Source organism: Pseudophryne corroboree, chromosome 5 (assembly GCF_028390025.1).
Source record: "Pseudophryne corroboree isolate aPseCor3 chromosome 5, aPseCor3.hap2, whole genome shotgun sequence".
NCBI lineage: Eukaryota > Metazoa > Chordata > Amphibia > Anura > Myobatrachidae > Pseudophryne > Pseudophryne corroboree.
In genome coordinates this window covers 9,454,237-9,471,696 of record NC_086448.1, presented here as the reverse complement: position 1 = coordinate 9,471,696, position 17,460 = coordinate 9,454,237, and the positions used below count along the sequence as shown (strand labels likewise).

The window sequence follows — 17,460 nt, the reverse complement described above, 5'->3', positions numbered from 1 at the left end:
TAGTGCCATTAATACTATATGTAGCCTTTATGTCACCTGAGATAGTGACTCCTAGATCCCTTTCCGCCTCAGTAGTTTCCAGTATAGCGCCATTAATACTATATTTATCCTTTATGTCACCTGAAATAATGACTCCTAGATCCCTTTCCTCCTCAGTAGTTTCCAGTATAGCGCCATTAATACTATATTTATCCTTTCTGTCACCTGAAATAGTGACTCCTAGATCCCTTTCCTCCTCAGTAGTTTCCAGTATAGCGCCATTTAATACTATATTTATCTTTTATGTCACCTGAAATAGTGACTCCTAGATCCCTTTCCTCCTCAGCAGTCTCCAGTATAGTGCCATTAATACTATATTTATCCTTTATGGCACCTGAAATAGTGACTCCTAGATCCCTTTCCTCCTCAGTAGTTTCCAGTATAGCGCCATTTAATACTATATTTATCTTTTATGTCACCTGAAATAGTGACTCCTAGATCCCTTTCCTCCTCAGTAGTTTCCAGTACAGTGCCATTAATACTATATTTATCCTTTGTCACCTGAAATACTGACTCCTAGATCACTTTCCTCCTCAGTAGTTTCCAGTATAGTGCCATTTATACTCTATTTAACCTTTATGTCACCTGAAATAGTGACTTCTAGATCCCTTTCCTCCTCAGTAGTTTCCACTATGACGCCATTAATACTATATTTATTCTTTGTCACCTGAGATTGTGACTCCTAGATCCCTTTCCTCCTCAGTAGTTCCCAGTATAGTGCCATTAATACTATATTTATCCTTTATGTCACCTGAGATAGTGACTCCTAGATCCCTTTCCTTCTCAGTAGTTCCCAGTATAGTGACATTAATACTATATGTAGCCTTTATGTCACCTGAGATAGTGACTCCTAGATCCCTTTCCGCCTCAGTAGTTTCCAGTATAGCGCCATTAATACTATATTTATCCTTTATGTCACCTGAAATAGTGACTCCTAGATCCCTTTCCTCCTCAGTATTTTCCAGTATAGTGCCATTAATACTATATTTATCTTTTATGTCATCTGAAATAGTGACTCCTAGATCCCTTTCCTCCTCAGTAGTTTCCAGTATAGCGCCATTAATACTATATTTATCCTTTATGTCACCTGAGATAGAGACTCCTAGATCCCTTTCCTCCTCAGTAGTTCCAGTATAGAGCCATTAATACTATATTTATCCTTTATGTAACCTGAAATAGTGACTCCTAGATCCCTTTCCTCCTCAGTAGTTTCCAGTATAGAGCCATTAATACTATATTTATCTTTTATGTCACCTGAGATAGTGACTCCTAGATCCCTTTCCTCCTCAGTAGTTTCCAGTATAGCGCCATTAATACTATATTTATCCTTTCTGTCACCTGAAAGAGTGACTCCTAGATCCCTTTCCTTCTCAGTAGTTTCCAGTATAGCGCCATTAATACTATATTTATCCTTTGTCACCTGAAATAGTGACTCCTAGATCCCTTTCCTCCTCAGTAGTTTCCAGTATAGAGCCATTAATACTATATTTATCTTTTATGTCACCTGAGATAGTGACTCCTAGATCCCTTTCCTCCTCAGAAGTTCCAGTATAGAGCCATTAATACTATATTTATCCTTTATGTCACCTGAAATAGTGACTCCTAGATCCCTTTCCTCCTCAGTAGTTTCCAGTATAGCGCCATTAATACTATATTTATCTTTTATATCACCTGAGATAGTGACTCCTAGATCCCTCTCCTCCTCAGTAGTTCCCAGTATAGTGCCATTAATACTATATGTAGCCTTTATGTCACCTGAGATAGTGACTCCTAGATCCCTTTCCTCCTCAGTAGTCCCCAGTATAGAGCCATTAATACTTTATTTATCCTTTATGTCCCCTGAAATAGTGACTCCTAGATCCCTTTCCTCCTCAGTAGTTTCCAGTATAGTGCCATTAATACTATATTTATCCTTTGTCACCTGAAATAGTGACTCCTAGATCCCTTTCCTCCTCAGTAGTTCCCAGTATAGTGCCATTACTACTATATTTATCCTTTATGTCACCTGAAATAGTGACTCCTAGATCCCTTTCCTCCTCAGTAGTTCCCAGTATAGTGCCATTAATACTATATTATCCTATATGTCACCTGAAATAGTGACTCCTAGATCCCTTTCCTCCTCAGTAGTTCCAGTATAGTGCCATTAATACTATATTTATCCTTTATGTCACCTGAGATAGTGACTCCTAGATCCCTTTCCTCCTCAGTAGTTTCCAGTATAGGGCCATTAATACTATATTTATCCTTTATGTCACCTGAAATAGTGACTCCTAGATCCCTTTCCTCCTCAGTAGTCCCCAGTATAGTGCCATTAATACTATATTTAGCCTTTGGATTTTTGAGAACCAAGTGCATGATTTTGCATTTTTTTTTTGGCATTAAACTGTAATTGCCACACTCTTGACCATTCCTCTAGTCTACCTAGATCCTCAATCCTTTGTTTTACCCCTCCTGGTGTGTCTACCCTGTTGCATACCTTTTGTATCATCTGCAAAGAGACATACTTTTCCTTTAATGCCATTTGTCACCAATAAAGATATTAAAAAGCACTGGTCCGAGTTGTCGAAGTCAGAAAAATGTCTCTATGCACGTTGCCATATTTGCACCGCACACTGGTCCGTGCTGCGCATGCGTGCGCTCTCCCGTGGAGGCGCATACCCGCAATAGCGTGCACTCGCAGGCGCGGTTTGCGTATTTACGGTAGAGTTTACGTAGTCGTAGCGTGCGACCCATTCGTTACAACTGTTCACAATTAATGTAGTTTATAGATCATGGTCCCTTTGATAGATTCTGAAAGTTTGGTTAAAATAGAATGTCCCTGAGCTGAGGAGTCCCTCTTTGCATCGTACGAAGGGTCTAACAGGAATCATACAGCAGTGTTTGGTACCCATCGGAAGAGTATTTAATTAGCAATATTCCGGTGTTGGTTTGGAGCGTATTAATTGCTCGTGCGAATAGTTATGGACATAAGAAGTTATGTCCATTTATTTATTATTATTTGTTCTTACTTAGTCATGCATCTGAACAGTTGGAGACAGGCATCAGTAGGTCTCAAATGTCTCTTTGACCTCAGAGATCCCCCAAACAATAGTTTGCATGTTAAGAGGGCCTCATATCTACACATGCATAAGGTAAACACAGGAATAGTAATTGAAGATCAATTGTACTCCAAATCAGTATCTTTCCCGCAGACGGAGTACAATAGCCTTTAATTACACTGAGCTTTTGAGACTCAATAAGGAGGGCCAACACCTGTGTTTACAAATGGGGCTGGATTTGTATACAGGAGAATGAGGGCTGAGATGTCATTGTCTCAACTGAAAGTGGACATCATGAATATAGAACAAAACCCAGACAGGATTCTGTTTTGTATTCGCCAAACAATAGCTTCTCACTAGACAGGAATGTGTTGGTCATCACCCATTGTGTTACATAACCAAGGCCACTGATGCAGCTGGCTGACATGCTGGGAGGGACACACACTTCCTGTGGTTGACACACCCCCACAGCTGGAATGCAGGTATGATATACCCACTGGAGATCACAGGGCTGACTGACACTCAGAACTAAGCTAGCATCAAGCAGCATGGCGGCTACATCCCCAGGACAGAATTCCTTCCCAAAGGCTAAGTATAGAATCACATGGCTATAGAAGGAAATATAGACATATTGCTTTCTGGTTTAAATAGGATATTGTAACTTGGCTGTGATGATTGTTGGGTGTTAGTGTTGGTGCCCTGTGGAATCTGTGATGGTAGCTGGGATCTTGTTAATCATAAATACCACCATGCAGTACTTTTGAATATGTGCTGGTAGCAATGGCAGGCTGATACTTGTGAGTACCTGGTGGTCTGGTCTTGTGATAACTCATATGCTCTGGTTATAGAGATACTGTGTTTGCTTGAAATTGTGAAAGGTGATTTAGATTGTTTGGAATTGTAAAATCAGAACATATGCATTGTTTTGAGGCTTGGACATTTTGGAATAAAATGGAGTCTAGCTTCTGCCCCATGCGGCATTGTAGGGACGATTGTGTAGCTGGGTGTTGTGTATATAGGGACAGGCAGCATGGGTAAGCTCAAGTACTTTCTAAACAAAGATTCTCAGCATTGATTAACTGCGCAGCGATTGTTCCTCACATGTGTAAGCTTCGCTGCAACCATATTGTCTTTTAATGTTATTGTGAGCCAATCTCTCTCAAATCTCTCTCTCTCTCTTGTCTTCTCATCTTCTCTTATTTCTCCTTAAACTTAACTGTATTGTATTGTAGTGTGTTTCCTGTATAGTTATCTGGTTAGGTGGTTTATGTTATACTGTAGTGTATCATTTGTACTGTGATTCCTTTTTGCAAGTATATTAGTTATAATTAGAGATGAGCGCCGGAAATTTTTCGGGTTTTGTGTTTTGGTTTTGGGTTCGGTTCCGCGGCCGTGTTTTGGGTTCGACCGCGTTTTGGCAAAACCTCACCGAATTTTTTTTGTCGGATTCGGGTGTGTTTTGGATTCGGGTGTTTTTTTCAAAAAACCCTAAAAAACAGCTTAAATCATAGAATTTGGGGGTCATTTTGATCCCAAAGTATTATTAACCTCAAAAAACATAATTTACACTCATTTTCAGCCTATTCTGAACACATCACACCTCACAATATTATTTTTAGTCCTAAAATTTGCACCGAGGTCGCTGTGTGAGTAAGATAAGCGACCCTAGTGGCCGACACAAACACCGGGCCCATCTAGGAGTGGCACTGCAGTGTCACGCAGGATGGCCCTTCCAAAAAACCCTCCCCAAACAGCACATGACGCAAAGAAAAAAAGAGGCGCAATGAGGTAGCTGACTGTGTGAGTAAGATTAGCGACCCTAGTGGCCGACACAAACACCGGGCACATCTAGGAGTGGCACTGCAGTGTCACGCAGGATGTCCCTTCCAAAAAACCCTCCCCAAACAGCACATGACGCAAAGAAAAAAAGAGGCGCAATGAGGTAGCTGACTGTGTGAGTAAGATTAGCGACCCTAGTGGCCGACACAAACACCGGGCCCATCTAGGAGTGGCACTGCAGTGTCACGCAGGATGTCCCTTCCAAAAAACCCTCCCCAATCAGCACATGATGCAAAGAAAAAGAAAAGAAAAAAGAGGTGCAAGATGGAATTATCCTTGGGCCCTCCCACCCACCCTTATGTTGTATAAACAAAACAGGACATGCACACTTTAACCAACCCATCATTTCAGTGACAGGGTCTGCCACACGACTGTGACTGATATGACGGGTTGGTTTGGACCCCCCCCAAAAAAGAAGCAATTAATCTCTCCTTGCACAAACTGGCTCTACAGAGGCAAGATGTCCACCTCATCTTCACCCTCCGATATATCACCGTGTACATCCCCCTCCTCACAGATTATCAATTCGTCCCCACTGGAATCCACCATCTCAGCTCCCTGTGTACTTTGTGGAGGCAATTGCTGCTGGTCAATGTCTCCGCGGAGGAATTGATTATAATTCATTTTAATGAACATCATCTTCTCCACATTTTCTGGATGTAACCTCGTACGCCGATTGCTGACAAGGTGAGCGGCGGCACTAAACACTCTTTCGGAGTACACACTTGTGGGAGGGCAACTTAGGTAGAATAAAGCCAGTTTGTGCACATTCTGTTTGTGCCGTGAACTACCGCACTGTACACTGGTTGATAAAGAGATAGTAGTATACTCGTAACAACTAGTATGACACTATGACGACGGTATAAAGAATGAAAAAAAAACCACGGTTAGGTGGTATATATTATAATAATAATACAATTATGGATGGACGGACTGCCTGCCGACTGCCGACACAGAGGTAGCCACAGCCGTGAACTACCGCACTGTACACTGGTTGATAAAGAGATAGTAGTATACTCGTAACAATTAGGATGACACTATGACGGTATAAAGAATGAAAAAAAAACCACGGTTAGGTGGTAGGTATATAATAATAAATAATACAATTCTGGTCGGACGGACTGCCTGCCGTGTGCCGACACAGAGGTAGCCACAGCCGTGAACTACCGCACTGTACACTGGTTGATAAAGAGATAGTAGTATACTCGTAACAATTAGGATGACACTATGACGGTATAAAGAATGAAAAAAAAAACCACGGTTAGGTGGTAGGTATATAATAATAAATAATACAATTCTGGTCGGACGGACTGCCTGCCGTGTGCCGACACAGAGGTAGCCACAGCCGTGAACTACCGCACTGTACACTGGTTGATAAAGAGATAGTAGTATACTCGTAACAATTAGGATGACACTATGACGGTATAAAGAATGAAAAAAAAAACCACGGTTAGGTGGTAGGTATATAATAATAAATAATACAATTCTGGTCGGACGGACTGCCTGCCGTGTGCCGACACAGAGGTAGCCACAGCCGTGAACTACCGCACTGTACACTGGTTGATAAAGAGATAGTAGTATACTCGTAACAATTAGGATGACACTATGACGGTATAAAGAATGAAAAAAAAACCACGGTTAGGTGGTAGGTATATAATAATAAATAATACAATTCTGGTCGGACGGACTGCCTGCCGTGTGCCGACACAGAGGTAGCCACAGCCGTGAACTACCGCACTGTACACTGGTTGATAAAGAGATAGTAGTATACTCGTAACAATTAGGATGACACTATGACGGTATAAAGAATGAAAAAAAAAACCACGGTTAGGTGGTAGGTATATAATAATAAATAATACAATTCTGGTCGGACGGACTGCCTGCCGTGTGCCGACACAGAGGTAGCCACAGCCGTGAACTACCGCACTGTACACTGGTTGATAAAGAGATAGTAGTATACTCGTAACAATTAGGATGACACTATGACGGTATAAAGAATGAAAAAAAAAACCACGGTTAGGTGGTAGGTATATAATAATAAATAATACAATTCTGGTCGGACGGACTGCCTGCCGTGTGCCGACACAGAGGTAGCCACAGCCGTGAACTACCGCACTGTACACTGGTTGATAAAGAGATAGTAGTATACTCGTAACAATTAGGATGACACTATGACGGTATAAAGAATGAAAAAAAAACCACGGTTAGGTGGTAGGTATATAATAATAAATAATACAATTCTGGTCGGACGGACTGCCTGCCGTGTGCCGACACAGAGGTAGCCACAGCCGTGAACTACCGCACTGTACACTGGTTGATAAAGAGATAGTAGTATACTCGTAACAATTAGGATGACACTATGACGGTATAAAGAATGAAAAAAAAAACCACGGTTAGGTGGTAGGTATATAATAATAAATAATACAATTCTGGTCGGACGGACTGCCTGCCGTGTGCCGACACAGAGGTAGCCACAGCCGTGAACTACCGCACTGTACACTGGTTGATAAAGAGATAGTAGTATACTCGTAACAATTAGGATGACACTATGACGGTATAAAGAATGAAAAAAAAACCACGGTTAGGTGGTAGGTATATAATAATAAATAATACAATTCTGGTCGGACGGACTGCCTGCCGTGTGCCGACACAGAGGTAGCCACAGCCGTGAACTACCGCACTGTACTGTGTCTGCTGCTAATATAGACTGGTTGATATTTAAAGAGATATTAGTAGTATACAACAATACTATACTGGTGGTCAGGCACTGGTCACCACTCCTGCAGCAAAAGTGTGCACTGTTAATTAATATAATTGTACTCCTGGCTCCTGCTAACAACCTGCAGTGCTCCCCAGTCTCCCCCACAATTAATTATAAGCTTTTAATTTATACATTGATGACTGTGCAGCACACTGGGCTGAGCTGAGTGCACACAGACTGAGTCACACTGTGTGACTGACTGTGCTGTGTATCGTTTTTTTTTTCAGGCAGAGAACGGATATAGCAGAGAGAAGTGAACGGATATATTATATTAAATAAAAGTTAACTAGCAACTGCACTGGTCACTGACTGTGGTAAACTAACTCTGTCTGCGACTCTGCACAATCTCTCTCTCTCTATCTAATCTATCTCTATTCTAATGGAGAGGACGCCAGACACGTCCTCTCCCTATCAATCTCAATGCACGAGTGAAAATGGCGGCGACGCGCGGCTCCTTATATAGAATCCGAGTCTCGCGATAGAATCCGAGCCTCGCGAGAATCCGACAGCGTCATGATGACGTTCGGGCGCGCTCGGGTTAACCGAGCAAGGCGGGAAGATCCGAGTCGCTCGGACCCGTGAAAAAAAACATGAAGTTCGGGCGGGTTCGGATTCCGAGGAACCGAACCCGCTCATCTCTAGTTATAATACATAGTTAATAGGCTTTGGAACCTAAACCAGTATCTGTGTATTTTCTATAGTGTTAAGTGTTCACTTGAGCGTCGGTGACGCTCAAGCAGCTTTGTAGTTAGTCAGGTTACACAAGGTTGCACTTACACCCTGTACTCACATTAAGGTATTCAGTGTATTTCATTGGTATAAGGTTTTAACATAAAGGTATAGTGTTGTGAGCGTCTGCATCGCTGGTGACCTCCTCGTGGTCTCGAGCGTAGGCTACGCTACAGCGAATCATTCCCCTAGACATAACCAATAACGTGTCCTGTGATCACTGGGCCGTGAGCGAACGTGACGCTTGAGCGTCTCGCCTACGGCTTAGCGATCGTTACGCAGATAGCGTACCCGTACGGTATTTCTTAAGCAAACAGCGTACAGTGTTCTTAGCTTCATAAAGGGTTGTTTATACGACAAAAGTATTTAGTATTGTCAATTGGGAACTCGTCCTATACTTCTCACATCTGCACTAGGTAGATCAGCAGACATTATCCCCCAGCAAAGGGTGGGAGATTGTCTCATAGTGCTGGCGGGATAAGCGTCTGCTTCGCTTAGATAAAGAGTGCTGAAGGAACCCGGTAACCGGAAGTAAGAACAAAACGCTTGTGTCCTTTTAAAACTGTTTATTTTTCTTTTGTCTTGCGTACGCACGCATATATCTGCATTTCTGTTTCATTTTCGTATATCACTATTCCTGTTTGCCAATTTTATAGTTGATAGAAAGTGCTAAAAAGAGATTTGCTGTTATTTCATAGTAGAGGTAATAGTTAAAGTATAGAACAACACACGGTTTGTCTGAGATACAAGGCAGTCAGTGTGGATTGCGGTAGATGATCAGGGATCATTTACATTGATAAAAATATATTGTGTTACGGTGGATCCTTTGCATTGCGTACACGTGTCGCTAACAAAGACTAGCGTACGCAATCCAAAAGGCAGACGCACGCAGTGTACATTACGCAACGTAGCGTCCGGTTACGCCCACGTAGCTCAAGTTGTGATAAAGTGAAGTAACGCAAAGGCGATAATTAACGCACAGCGGTAGATAACGCGAAGCGGTAAATAACGCAAATCTATTTTTGGAAAATCTGAAATTTAGTTTAACAGATCCTGCTCCTAATTGGTAACACTTTTGGCCTAAAGACAATTTCTGCGCAGAAATAGATATAGAAACAAAAGTGTACATGTGTTGAGTGAGTGTGTTTTGTATACAAAAGTTTATATAACTGTAAGGTGGAACCAAAAGGAAAGCCGGGTACTCGTCAAGGGACATACGTGTAAGTGACATATACGGTGGCTAGGGAGGCATCCCTGGTTAAATAATATCTGAGCATTAGAGTATAGCGGACCATAAGGTAACAAGACCAGGAGGTCATAAGGTAACAGACCAGGAGGTCATAAGGTAACAGACCAGGAGGTCATAAGGTAACAGACCAGGAGGTCATAAGGTAACAGGTAAAATAGACAAAGAGGTCCGCTATAAAAGTCCAGTGGCACAACGCCTGGGGTGTTGGTGCAGAACCCATATAGGCCATACAAGCTCTTGCTGAAGGAATCGCGGCCGGAAACATCGATTCCATTGATCTTTCAGTACATGACAAGTAGTGCTCGTGTACTGAACGATTGGACCGCACGTAATTGTGTGCAGTAGTTAGTAATCTGACCTAATACCATTAGAGTAAAGTGGTCACAAACGCTATTTGTACATTCTGACGTGATTTGTGTAATTTTTTATTTTTGGAAGGGAAGTTCGCTGGTCACTCAGGAACTATCCAACAACCGATACTTGCTGGGGAACGCGCCCCAGTAAATAAAGGTTCACAGGGGCCCTGGGTTGGGTACAGCAGCTCTGGTTACAGTGATTGCAGCACAGGCCAACGTGGGCGAGAAGTAAGTGGGGTACTTGATAAACCACCACCGCCGGCCTGCCCAAGGACATCTTGGTTCGTTTGTAAGGGTTCGCTGAAAACCTTGAGATAAAGATCCAAGGAGGAATAAGCAACGCCTGCAGATTATGGGGGCCATTTGTTCAGGTAGGGGGCGATCAACCTCGGTTCGGGTTGATTCAGAGAACCGACCAGTTGGGTCGGCACGATATGTAATGTGTGAAAAATACGGTAGTCACACAGAGGTTTTATGTGATGAATGGGAGAGAATGACTGTACAAGACAGGGACAAATTCCCAAGAATAGGTAGCTTCAGTCCAGTAGTGTTACAAAATTTAAGGAGGAGGATAAGTCTCATTGAACCAACGAAGAGACAAAATAAACATTATGAATATTTACAGTTATGGCAACAGGAAAGTGAATTACAAAGAGAGTCTATTGACTTTTCTGACTCTTATCTTGAGAGGAGAGACATGGCATTGAAGAGGATTATGGTTGCAGAGAAATGGCACAATGTTGTACGATAAAAATGCACTTAGTAACTGTATTAAGAATGAAAGTGTTAAATGTAATAATGTTTATGAAAATGAAAGTGTAAAAATTACAAATGTTAACCTGTGCAAGTCGCACCCCATGTTAAACTTCCCTCAGGATTACCAACAAGAAAGTGAGCCCAGAACGATGTCGGCACCTCTTCCAGAAGCCATCCTACAAGACATCCAGGTGGACGCGACCAAATTGGTAAAGGCAATAATCAAACCCCCTAACGGAGGGTCAGGTGAGGTCGTGTCCACAGGTACGTACAATGTTTTATATCACGCACAAACAAATGTACCCCATATTATAAGACCAAAACAAGGTGATGTAATTGAGTTTAGTCCTGTCAGGGTGATCACAGTCCCCAATGGGAAGACTGACGATCAGGGAATCATTCCCGTCAAGGACAGTGCAATGCGCCATCCCTGGTCCCGGACAGAATTGAGATCAATCATGTCTGATTACCCAGATCCTAGGAAAGATCTAACTGTATGATCAAAGATTCACAGAAGGTATATCAACTCCCTAGACAACGACATAATCATGGTATCCAAGGAATCAGGTAGGTACAGGGAAAGCGGTTGATGGTGATGAGCATCCAAGCGTTTGAGGAGGCATCAAATCAACCAAAACCCCAGGCCATTGGCACATGGAGGAACTTAAGGATTTGTGATCTGTGCAAAAGAGAAGGGCATTGTGCTAGCAACTGTAATAACCCACATAAAGTTAGACCCCCTAGACCAAGAAATGAGCAAAATTACAATACACACCATTATAATCAAGGATCACATAGGCAGGAAAGGTGATTATTAGGAATGGAGGCAAGCCTGAAGTAACGGTTAATGAAGTGGGAGGTCATTCACTAAAGACACAGGAATGACCAGGTGAAAAGTTGTAAATGTATTTGTGAAAAATGTTTTTCTCTCCCTCTCTCTATCCCCATCTCTGACTAGTAGTGGTAAGAATTCACACATTGCATACCCACTTGGTCCTTGCAGAAGTCTACCAAACCCCAGCATGACCTCCGCCACAATGTATTTCTGGCCAGATACAGACAGTGGAGTAATGCAGGTGCTGGTGGGGAGGGACTGCTCAAGGAGACCAGTAGACACATAGATATGACAGCCTAATAAGTCTGACAATGTTTTTCTAATGCTAACAATGTTTTCTTACAATGTTTAAAAATGCTTTGTTTCTCTTTTCTTATTGATGGTTATTGTCGAGTTATGTAATGTATATATGCACATGAATTGTTCTCTATCTCTTTTGTTTTTTTTTATTATTTTCTCTCTCTTCTCACTCATGTTTCCATGGTTTAAAGATGCTATGTCACCCCTCAGTTGGACCAATGGTAATGCCAGATTTTTGCTCCTTACAGAAAGATCGTCGGTTAGGAAGGAATATTGCATCACCAGAATGATCGGTTTTGAAGACTGAGAGACAACACCTTTGAGAGGACAGCAGAACAAGAAGAACAACAAGACGAGAGAACTTATTATCGTAACGAGTTCTCTCCCCCTCAAACTGATTTTCTTATACCCCATTTACAAATTTCTTCTTTTCTCCTCCTGTAAGATGGACTTGCCCCAAGAGACTGTGATATGGATTTTTCCCGTTAACCATGATGTTGACCAGAGCAGTCTGTTTCGGTGAGAGTACCAGTGAGGTCGAGAAAGGATCCAGAAAGGTCCTGATGACTGAGACGGAGGTGTAAATTTCCAATAGCAACCCAATCACCAAGCAAAGGCGAGTACCGGGCACGATCTAACAACCATGTTATCTGTAAACATTTTCTTTGAAGGATTGTTAGCTCAAAAAAAGAAAACTGTATCAGTAGGCTCGGTAACAATAATGCCAATCCAGTTTTAATAACCATAGGGACCGGCATCCATTGAGTGACTATCACTCCTTAGTGGGTAGCGTGTTAAATGAGACAGATTTTTGGGTATGTTCTCAAGTACCTCAAGGGCATAGCAAATCAGGGCTAGTACCATTTCCTTTAACGTTAGGGGAGGTACTTGAGCTAAGTGGTGGGAGACCGGTGGACCGGAGGTTTAATATCTCCAGCCCTCCTAGTTTGAAGCTCCACCAATACCATGTGGATAGGTCCCTCATATGTTTTAACATCTCCAATCCCAGAAAACCGGGAAATTGGGAAGTGTCATGGAGCAACCTTACCATGACCTTTTCACACAGAGCAGATAGAATGCCTACAGATACAGAGCTGGTACGCCACATAGCCAGTAGAGGAAAATCTTTCCGGTATCGATATACCTTAGGAAATAGGATTACTAGAGTTGGAGAGGTATCACCAGGATACTGTGCACATATCATACAAACTGATACGTGCATTAGGCAGATGGAAGAATTAGGGTCAGGAGATTTCACCTGGAAGGTTTGTAACATGGTCATGTCCTTCTCCGTCCCATATGTTCTCCCCGATGATGCATATTTCATATGCGGGAGAAAGGCGTACAAGTGGCTTGCCCCAAACTCTGAAGGATTGTGTTATATTGGAAAAGTATTGCCTGAAGTGATGACTGTAACACATGACAAAATGAAGGACATACACCGTGGTGCCCAAGCTCCTTATACTCACACTCATTACGAGCACCGAGTTAAAAGACAACTGTCAGAAAGGTTAGAGCATCCGGCCTCTGATCTTATCCATGAATCCACCGGGATTCAGGTTCTGGTAGCGTTAGATCTCACTCGTACCGCTCGGGGAGTGATGAATTATAGGTACATTTCCGCACTCGCCAATTTGTTAGATAATATCACTGAAATGTATGATGACACGTTTAGATACACTGGAAGAGAACTTCAAGCTTACAAAACAGAACTAGTTCAGCATAGGATGGTTCTTAATTATCTTACAGCAGTAACAGGCGGATATTGTGTTACATTGGCAACACAGTACGGCATAAAGTGTTGCACGTATATCACAAATAGCACCGAGGATCCGGTAGAGGTCATAGACCAAAAGATGGACGATATTCTCCAATTGAAGTGGGAATTTCGTCGAAAACACAATCTCACCCTTGCTGCTGTAGGTAATGAGCTGACTAGTTGGGTGTCATGGTTGAACCCGCGAAATTGGTTCTCCGGTTTGGGAGAATGGGCTCAAGGAGTCATAAAGGATGTTGGAAAGTTTCTACTATGTATCTTGGGTGTCGTTATATCGATTGGATTGATATTTAGATGCGGGCAGGCTTTAATGAGGTGCAAACAAAGTACAAAAGTGATGAGCTTGAGGAGTGAGGAAACTGTAATTAACCTGGATTTGATTTATGACCCAATGATAGAAACCAGAATGTGATGAAAAATGCGATTATACGGTCCGTTTCTTTCACCTGTTTTTCTGCTTTTCTCCAAGATGCAAAGACCCCCTTGGACGTGGAAGTTGACGAGACGCTATACAGACAACAGACAAGCACCAAAGATGAAGTTTTGACAACCTATGATATGGACACTTGATGAACTTTGCCATGGATCCCCAGTTTCCCTAGTACTTTTAAACTCACGCTAGCCCAACATTTTTTGTAAATCTGATGGCTCAGACAAAGCTATTTGCTCATGCCTAAGGAGCAATACAGCGCAAAGAAGACGACTCTCAACAGATACCGAACACAACCTCAACGACAGATGTACATTTCCCTGACATAGAATATCATTGCATTCTCCATAAGTGTTCTTTATCTTCATCTCTACAACCCTCAGGTAATAACACACATAGTCGACAGGGAATACAGGCACAGATATCAGCAACCACATACCTCCCCCATTCATGTATCATCAACTAAAATGTGCATCCCCATTTTGTTACAACCATAGCCGAAATGAGCTCGGTAGAGTTTGACAGCCCATCCACAGACCCTTAGTACGGGATAAGAAGGAATTCAAATGTATACTTCGCAATACCTCGAAGCTTGATTTACCACACGTACGGCACGATGATACATGACCCTCCAAACATGGACTCATACACACATGCTTCTACTCTCTCACTAGGTCATACCCTTTTCACACCTACTCCTCTCTTCTTCCTTACCCCACCATGGAAATCAATTAACCCCTGACTTACATTTTTCTCCTTAAACGTTTTGTGGCAGTTATTATTGACTGCCAAAGGGTGGACTGTCGAAGTCAGAAAAATGTCTCTATGCACGTTGCCATATTTGCACCGCACACTGGTCCGTGCTGCGCATGCGTGCGCTCTCCCGTGGAGGCGCATACCCGCAATAGCGTGCACTCGCAGGCGCGGTATGCGTATTTACGGTAGAGTTTACGTAGTCGTAGCGTGCGACCCATTCGTTACAACTGTTCACAATTAATGTAGTTTATAGATCATGGTCCCTTTGATAGATTCTGAAAGTTTGGTTAAAATAGAATGTCCCTGAGCTGAGGAGTCCCTCTTTGCATCGTACGAAGGGTCTAACAGGAATCATACAGCAGTGTTTGGTACCCATCGGAAGAGTATTTAATTAGCAATATTCCGGTGTTGGTTTGGAGCGTATTAATTGCTCGTGCGAATAGTTATGGACATAAGAAGTTATGTCCATTTATTTATTATTATTTGTTCTTACTTAGTCATGCATCTGAACAGTTGGAGACAGGCATCAGTAGGTCTCAAATGTCTCTTTGACCTCAGAGATCCCCCAAACAATAGTTTGCATGTTAAGAGGGCCTCATATCTACACATGCATAAGGTAAACACAGGAATAGTAATTGAAGATCAATTGTACTCCAAATCAGTATCTTTCCCGCAGACGGAGTACAATAGCCTTTAATTACACTGAGCTTTTGAGACTCAATAAGGAGGGCCAACACCTGTGTTTACAAATGGGGCTGGATTTGTATACAGGAGAATGAGGGCTGAGATGTCATTGTCTCAACTGAAAGTGGACATCATGAATATAGAACAAAACCCAGACAGGATTCTGTTTTGTATTCGCCAAACAATAGCTTCTCACTAGACAGGAATGTGTTGGTCATCACCCATTGTGTTACATAACCAAGGCCACTGATGCAGCTGGCTGACATGCTGGGAGGGACACACACTTCCTGTGGTTGACACACCCCCACAGCTGGAATGCAGGTATGATATACCCACTGGAGATCACAGGGCTGACTGACACTCAGAACTAAGCTAGCATCAAGCAGCATGGCGGCTACATCCCCAGGACAGAATTCCTTCCCAAAGGCTAAGTATAGAATCACATGGCTATAGAAGGAAATATAGACATATTGCTTTCTGGTTTAAATAGGATATTGTAACTTGGCTGTGATGATTGTTGGGTGTTAGTGTTGGTGCCCTGTGGAATCTGTGATGGTAGCTGGGATCTTGTTAATCATAAATACCACCATGCAGTACTTTTGAATATGTGCTGGTAGCAATGGCAGGCTGATACTTGTGAGTACCTGGTGGTCTGGTCTTGTGATAACTCATATGCTCTGGTTATAGAGATACTGTGTTTGCTTGAAATTGTGAAAGGTGATTTAGATTGTTTGGAATTGTAAAATCAGAACATATGCATTGTTTTGAGGCTTGGACATTTTGGAATAAAATGGAGTCTAGCTTCTGCCCCATGCGGCATTGTAGGGACGATTGTGTAGCTGGGTGTTGTGTATATAGGGACAGGCAGCATGGGTAAGCTCAAGTACTTTCTAAACAAAGATTCTCAGCATTGATTAACTGCGCAGCGATTGTTCCTCACATGTGTAAGCTTCGCTGCAACCATATTGTCTTTTAATGTTATTGTGAGCCAATCTCTCTCAAATCTCTCTCTCTCTCTTGTCTTCTCATCTTCTCTTATTTCTCCTTAAACTTAACTGTATTGTATTGTAGTGTGTTTCCTGTATAGTTATCTGGTTAGGTGGTTTATGTTATACTGTAGTGTATCATTTGTACTGTGATTCCTTTTTGCAAGTATATTAGTTATAATACATAGTTAATAGGCTTTGGAACCTAAACCAGTATCTGTGTATTTTCTATAGTGTTAAGTGTTCACTTGAGCGTCGGTGACGCTCAAGCAGCTTTGTAGTTAGTCAGGTTACACAAGGTTGCACTTACACCCTGTACTCACATTAAGGTATTCAGTGTATTTCATTGGTATAAGGTTTTAACATAAAGGTATAGTGTTGTGAGCGTCTGCATCGCTGGTGACCTCCTCGTGGTCTCGAGCGTAGGCTACGCTACAGCGAATCATTCCCCTAGACATAACCAATAACGTGTCCTGTGATCACTGGGCCGTGAGCGAACGTGACGCTTGAGCGTCTCGCCTACGGCTTAGCGATCGTTACGCAGATAGCGTACCCATACGGTATTTCTTAAGCAAACAGCGTACAGTGTTCTTAGCTTCATAAAGGGTTGTTTATACGACAAAAGTATTTAGTATTGTCAGAGTGCAGATCCTTCCCTGGGGTACTACACTGGTAACATTTCCCTCCTGTGAATGCACTCCATTTAACACAACTCTCTGTTTTCTATCCTGCAACCAAGATTTTATTCATTCAATAATCCTAATATCCAATCCCAAACTTTCAAGTTTATTTAGCAGTCTGCGATGTGGAACAGTGTCAAAAGCCTTACTAAAGTCTAGATAAACTATATCCATGGCTTCACCTTTACCCATCACTTTAGTCATATAATCAAAAAAGTCAATTAGATTTTTTAACATGATCTTCC

The 17,460-nt window shown here is 42.2% G+C and overlaps 1 protein-coding gene across 1 annotated transcript in view; it reads left to right on the top strand.

The window, feature by feature from the left end:
• Positions 1-17,460, top strand: part of LOC134927083 (cytochrome P450 2F2-like) — a 593,292-nt gene that overhangs the window by 526,316 nt on the left and 49,516 nt on the right. The gene's annotated exons all lie outside the window — the stretch shown is intronic.